Below are 6,479 nucleotides of genomic sequence, written 5' to 3'. Positions count from 1 at the left end.
GCTTCGCCCGCAGGCCCTGCTCCTCTGCCCTCGGGTGGCCTGGACGGGGCGGGCAGGCACGGCGCCGCCCGCCTTTCCGAGCGCAGGAGGAGCGGGGACGGGGGCAGGAGGGAGGGTTGCCAGCTCCCGCTGGGCCACCGGCGGGAGGTTTGGGGGGGCGGGGCTTGGGGAGGGGAGGGGCTCCAAGGCCGTAGAGTCCGATGGCCCAAGCGGTGAGCTGATCTCTGTCGGCTGGAGATCAGTTGTAGTAGCCGGAGATCTCCAGCTCGTACCTGGAGGTTATAAGTACAACAGAAGCCCATACTGGATTATAAATATTGACTTACCTGTTTTTAGGATATTTACCTACTTTGTGTCTTTGGACATTTGAACTTGATATCATATTGGACTTCCATTATTTATTTTGTATGTGTATCTTCGTCATCCTTGTATATATATTTTGCACTTTTTGCACTATTTCACACTTTGATACAGCTTACTTTTGTATTACAATTTGTGCGTGCTGTCTGGATCTTTCCCATTATCCATACAGCGCTGAGCCTTTATCTTTTCCAGGCGTACCTGGAGGTTGGCAATCCTAGAAGGAGGGGGTGACCTGGCTGCCTTCCCAGTAACAGTGGGTTGCCTTTCTCGCTACCCACTGGACAGCTGCAGTATCTGGTTGGACTCCATGTGGGAGAGACACGATGTTGGACGAGAGGGCCCACTGGTCTGATCCAACAGGGCTCCTCTTCTGTTCTGGAGGCTGCTGTTTCAAAGCAGAGGAGCAGAGTAAGGGAAAGACATTGGCAGCCTTGCTGCTTTCCCATTAACAGTTGGTTGCTTTTCTTGCTACCCACTGGCCAGATACAGTAACCTGGTTCACCACTGTGTGAAACACCATGTTGGGCTAGAGCAGTGGTTCCCAAAGTGGCCAGCACCACCCCCTGGGGGGGGATTACCTAGGGGGGGACTAAGAGGCAAGAGGGCAGCAAGGGGCGCTAGAGGTGGGCCCCTTCAACTGTGTTGTTCGCTAATTTACAATAGATCAAGCTATGGCACCATGCTCTCAAATTTGGTGGAAACGATCAGAGTTTTCCCCCAGACTTTGAAGAGCTGGTACCACTGGATCAAGTTCATCGGTTTGGTTGAATACATTTCAACTAAAAAGTTTCAATTTGATTTTGAATAGATGTACAATTAATAGTTGTGTGTGTGCGTAAAGTGCCGTCAAGTATCAGCCGACTTATGGCGACCCCTTTTTTGGGATTTTCATGGCAAGAGACTAACAGAGGTGGTTTGCCAGTGCCTTCCTCTGCACAGCAACCCTGGCCTTCCTTGGTGGTCTCCCATCCAAATACTAACCAGGGCTGACCCTGCTTAGTTTCTGAGATCTGACGAGATCAGGCTAGCCTGGGCCATCCAGGTCAGGGCAATTAATTAATAGTTACTGTTTTGAATTTTTATTGTTATTATCTTCTGTAGTGAGTCATGCAAACTGTTTTGAATAATGCTTTTTATAGGATAGGGTAGGGGGCTCTGGGGTTGAGTTTGTGGAACCAAGGGGGCGGTGGCCCGAAAGGTTTGGGAACCACTGGGTTAGAGAGTCCACTGATCTGATCCAGCAGGGCTCTTCTTACGTTCTGGAGACTATTTCAAAGCACAGGAGCAGAGCCAGGGAAAGCAGCTGGCAACCGGGCTCCCTTCTCATTGGTAATACCTTGCCCTTCTTGCTACTGGCCAGCTGTACACACCACACATCCCCCCCTCCCAATTCCACTCCTCTTTCCCAACACTGTGGCTGCAATCCCGGCACAGTTGCTTTAGAGCAGTGGTTCTCGTCTTTTTAGGTTCAAAGACCCACTGGTCCAAATTGTACCTGGTATGGGGACGCACTTAAAAAACAAAACAAAGCATGCACAGATTTTAAAAACGGCAAAATCCTGGGCCTTGCCTTCAGCAGGGCTTCCTTCCGATCCATAAGGCAAAGGGGCATCAGAGTTACTAAAGAAGAGACAGTGGAGGGGCAATTTTCCAGCCAGGGTCTATGAAGGCTAGCTAGGGCTGTTGCAAGAGGTCAGGGAACAGTTTTGTCAAGCCTGGAGGGAAAGGTTGAAACAATAATTAGAAGTTTCTTGTTAAATTTTAACTGGGAAAGTGGGGAAGGCCCTTCCCTAAGGGAACTTCCTAGTCTCTTCTCCCAGACTCCCATTTGTCATTGAAGCAGAGATTGTTCCCGCCCCTCTTTTATCCTCACCAACAACCCTGTGAGGCAGGTCAGACCCAGAAAGAATGGCTGCATCCAAGGCGCTTAACAGTTGTGCCAGGTTTTGAACCCAACACCTAGCCACTGATCCACTTGAATGGGAAGAAATTAAATGCACGCACTAACCGGCTCCATTTGGGGCAGGCGCTAAGCCTGCCCTCATTCCAGGGCCCAGACATAATTTCTCTGGGCCTGGTACAAACTTTGGGGAGGGGGAACTCCCCCACCCCCAGTCTCATCCATCAGGTTGCCTTGAGAGGTGGTGAGCTCCCTCTCGCCGGCAGTCTTCAAGCAGCAGCCAACCGAACACTTGTCAGGGTTGCTCTAGGCTGATCCCTTATTGAGCAGAGGGCTGGACTAGATGGCCTGTATGGCCCCTTCCAACTCTGATTCTATGGAATCTAAGAAATAAACACCTGCTTGTCTGATAGCCAAGGGCTGGTGGTGGCTCCAGGGCGACTAAAATGGGACCAAGCGTAGCCACAATTTAGGGTTTTGCAAATACAGGGAAGCCCCAGGCATGCAGGGGAAAAAAAGGATTTTTAAAAATGAGGGGTAACTCTGCCAAAATTACATTCAAACATTTGAAAAATGCTGCTCAGAAAACAAATTGGGTTGCCATAGTAACCCAATATAACTCCAGGAGGAGGCGAGGATGGAAGGAAATGAAGCTGGGGGAGTGAAGCCAGTTGCTTGTACTGCAGGGAAGCAGATGCAGATACAGGAGGGAGTATGGCCCAGTGTGTGTGTGTGTGTGTGGGGGTCCCTTCCATTGCAAGTGGTCGCGGGGTCCCCTCTTGTCACTCCAAATAGTAATGTGGGTAGCCACTATTAAAACCACAAATGAACAAAAAACTACTCTCTAGGTATACAGAAAAATGGGACTTTATAAATGTACTGGTAGACAATCCAACCACAGCATCATGTGGCCTGAGTATGCTCCAGGAAGCACAAAATGAAGAAGAGTTGGTTTTTATATACTGACTTTCTCTACCACTTAAGGAGAAATCAAACTTGCTTACAATCACCTTCCCTTCCCCTCCCCACAACAGGTGGGGCTGAGAGAGTGTGACTAGCCCAAAGTCACCCAGCTGCCTTCAAGTGTAGGAGCGGGAAAACCAACCCGATTCACTGGATTAGTGCCTGCCGCTCATGTGGAGGAGTGGGGACTCAAACTCCAGATTACAGTCCACTGCTCCAAACCACCGCTAATAACCACCTCCCCATGCTGGTGCAAGCAGCTGGGAGTCATTTGAGGGGGGAAGAATCACAAGCAGGGAGGAATAGCTTCCTGGAGCCCCAGAAGCTTATAGAATCCCAAAGAGCAAGAGTCCAGTAGCACCTTAAAGATTAACAAAAATATTTTCTGGTAGGTTATGAGCTTTCGCGAGCCACGGCTCACTTCTTCAGATACAGCTAGAATGTGAATCCATCTGTCTTTAAGTAGAGGAGAGTGAACTCAGACAAGCATTAGTATGTCAATGTGAACAGTATGTAAGTGTGAATAGCAGGCGTGATGGGATTAGGTGTGGTATGCAGAAGAGTCTGTGATGTCCAGGGGAGAGATGGGTGTGGAGAAATCAGCATCGGTCATGAGCCAGGAATGCAAGGTCTTTATCCAGCCCAGGTAAATTCATTGGCTTTAGTTTGAATATCAACTGTAATTCAGCAGTTTCTCTTTCCAATCTCCCTTTGAAATTCCTTTGTAAGAGAACTGCTACTCTTAAATCTTTGGAAGAGAACTGCAACTCTTAAATCTGCAACAGAATGTCCTGGAAGGTTGAGATGTTCTCCCACTGGTTTTTGAATATTGTGAACAATCCCAAAGAGGTAGATCTGGGGTGAGGTGGGATTTCCACATCGGTCTGCACAATTCCCCCAGCTGGTTTCCGTTTTATTTTTTAACAGACACAAATCCCATAAGGTGGTCCCAGGTTTCCAGCCCAGGCTGCTTGGACTTCCAGGCCTCAGCAGTGTACACATCCCCCCACCCCCCACATCCCTGATGACCCTCCTGCATTTCCCAAGCAACTCTAGGTCCTACAACTCTCTTTTGTAATGTCCAGTCTGAACCAGTAGGTGGCGGGCGCGACCACCCGTTGAGCGTTGCGCTTCCAGCTTGGTTAGTTTCGGTGCGTTTTTTTGCAATGAAGACCGTCTGGTTTAGATTCAAGTCTGCCTGGAAATCATTCATTTTGCGCGGAGAGCACGGTGTGGCATTTGTGGGTACTCTGTGCCTGCCAAAATAAAGGTCTCCGTTGAGGGGTGTGCGTGTAAGAGCTTTTTAAAAGTAACCCTTTAGCCCCCTTACTTGCTGGAAGAAAAAGCAATGCAGATTGCAAAAGTGGTCCTTAGAGTTAGAAATATTGAAAGTCCGCTGTGTTGACATTCCTTGATAAATGCAAACTTTAAAACTTTTGGGCTGTTTGCAATTGAGATTTGGGTGTTTTGCTTCGTCCTAGGATTCCCCCCCCCCCCCCGCCTATAGTCTTGTTTATTTTATTTTATCACACCACCACATTTCTGGTTCAGGGGAGAAGAAAAACACAATGGCAAGGGTACTCTCGTGTTTCTCTTCCGGAGGATCGAATCCCGGCAGTGAAAACCAGCGCCGAGAGAGAGTAGTCTTTTTGCACAGCGCTTAGCTCTTAGGAAACAGCGGACCCGTGCGAAGGAGTAGAAGCCATTCCCGTTGCACTGCACAGCCGCGGTGTTCGCACACAGCGGACCCAGTTTGTGAAGGCCTGTTGGAAACAAGAGCCAGAATTTTTGCAGAAAGGAGGAAAAAGTTAGCGTTTGTCAGAAGTGGGATTCGAACCCACGCCTCCAGGGGAGACTGCGACCTGAACGCAGCGCCTTAGACCGCTCGGCCATCCTGACTAGCTGATTGGCTGGTCCTTTTTCTGGTAGAAGAGATTTCGAAAGAGTGGGTGGAGGACTTCGTCAGCCCCAACGCGGTCGCGCATGCGCGTTTCCACTTTCCGTTCGCCGCCGCTGCTGCCGCCAATATCCTTCTTGGAAGAACCGACGCCGAGGAGAGAGAGCCGCTTGGCATGCCCTGGGTCTTAGTGCCGGTCCTTTATCAGAGCATCAGAACAGTGTCTGCAGAATGTCTTTTATGAGGAGCAACCCAGCAACACATTCTGTTTTTTTTTATTTTTTATAATATTTATTAATTTTTCAAGTATATAGTAAATTTAGCATCATTTTCACAACAATTGAAAGTATAAATCATAAACATATAAAAATTCCATATGTTGTTGCAAATATAAATCAATTAAAATATATATTGACTTCCCCACCACCTCCGTCTACTTCAAAATAAAATCGTATATTCTATCGTTTATGGTACTGATCCTAATATTATTCTAAATATCCAAATTACCATTAAATACTTCTATGACGTATCTATTTTCCTTTTTGACCAAATACAAAGATAGTACATTATGGATCAGATCAAAGAGCAATCTTCCATTTTCCCAAAATGCAATTCTTGTTCTACACATTCTGATTATTGGGGGGGATTTTCCTTTGGGACCCAAACAGCTGCTAAAAACTGCTTTTTACATTCATCGAAAAATCTGTGTAGAGACGCGTGTTTGCTCAAGACATCCTCCAGCAGATAGTGAAAGGAAGGGGTCGCAGGGAGACACCTGGGCCAAAGAAAATCTGAAACAAATTATTTATTTATATTTAGGATTGATCCCCCCACCACCACCACCAAAAGAAGTTTCTCAAAGCAAGCAAGAAAGCAGAATAAAGAATATCAATAACACAATTTAAGTGGGAGAGGTCTACATGGGATAAAAATAACAAGTCAACAAAACATAACTAAGCATCAAGAGGATGCAAAGGGATGTGTGCTTTTGGTATGTGAACTTAGAAAGCAGACTGCTTTCATCACCGCGTTTGAACCGCAATATGGAGGAACAGAATGGTTTCCAGTTGGCAAAGGGGTCAAGGATGTGTTTTATCTCGCTAACTCTTCAATCTGTACGCAGAACATATCATAAACTGGATTAGATTTAGACAAAAGTGGAGTGAAAACTGCGGGGGGGAGGAACATTAACAACTTGAGATATGCCGATGACACCACATTACTGGTAGAAAATAGTGAACACTTGAAACGACTACTGGTGAAAGTTAAAGCAGATAGTGCCAAAGCAGGGCTACAGTTGAGCATCAAGAAGACCAAAGTATTGACTACTGGGGAATTACTCAACTGTAAGGTTGG

At 47.1% G+C, this 6,479-nt stretch overlaps 1 non-coding gene across 1 annotated transcript; it reads right to left on the bottom strand.

Annotated features, from left to right (window-relative positions):
- Nucleotides 1-5,042: 5,042 nt before the first annotated feature.
- Nucleotides 5,043-5,125, bottom strand: TRNAL-CAG (transfer RNA leucine (anticodon CAG)). Its single transcript has one exon. It is a non-coding gene; the product is annotated as a tRNA-Leu (tRNA).
- Between the last annotated feature and the right edge of the window lie 1,354 nt (nucleotides 5,126-6,479).

Source organism: Euleptes europaea, chromosome 17 (assembly GCF_029931775.1).
Source record: "Euleptes europaea isolate rEulEur1 chromosome 17, rEulEur1.hap1, whole genome shotgun sequence".
NCBI lineage: Eukaryota > Metazoa > Chordata > Lepidosauria > Squamata > Sphaerodactylidae > Euleptes > Euleptes europaea.
The sequence above is the reverse complement of the archived record's forward strand: the minus strand, read 5'-3'. Positions and strand labels throughout refer to the sequence as shown.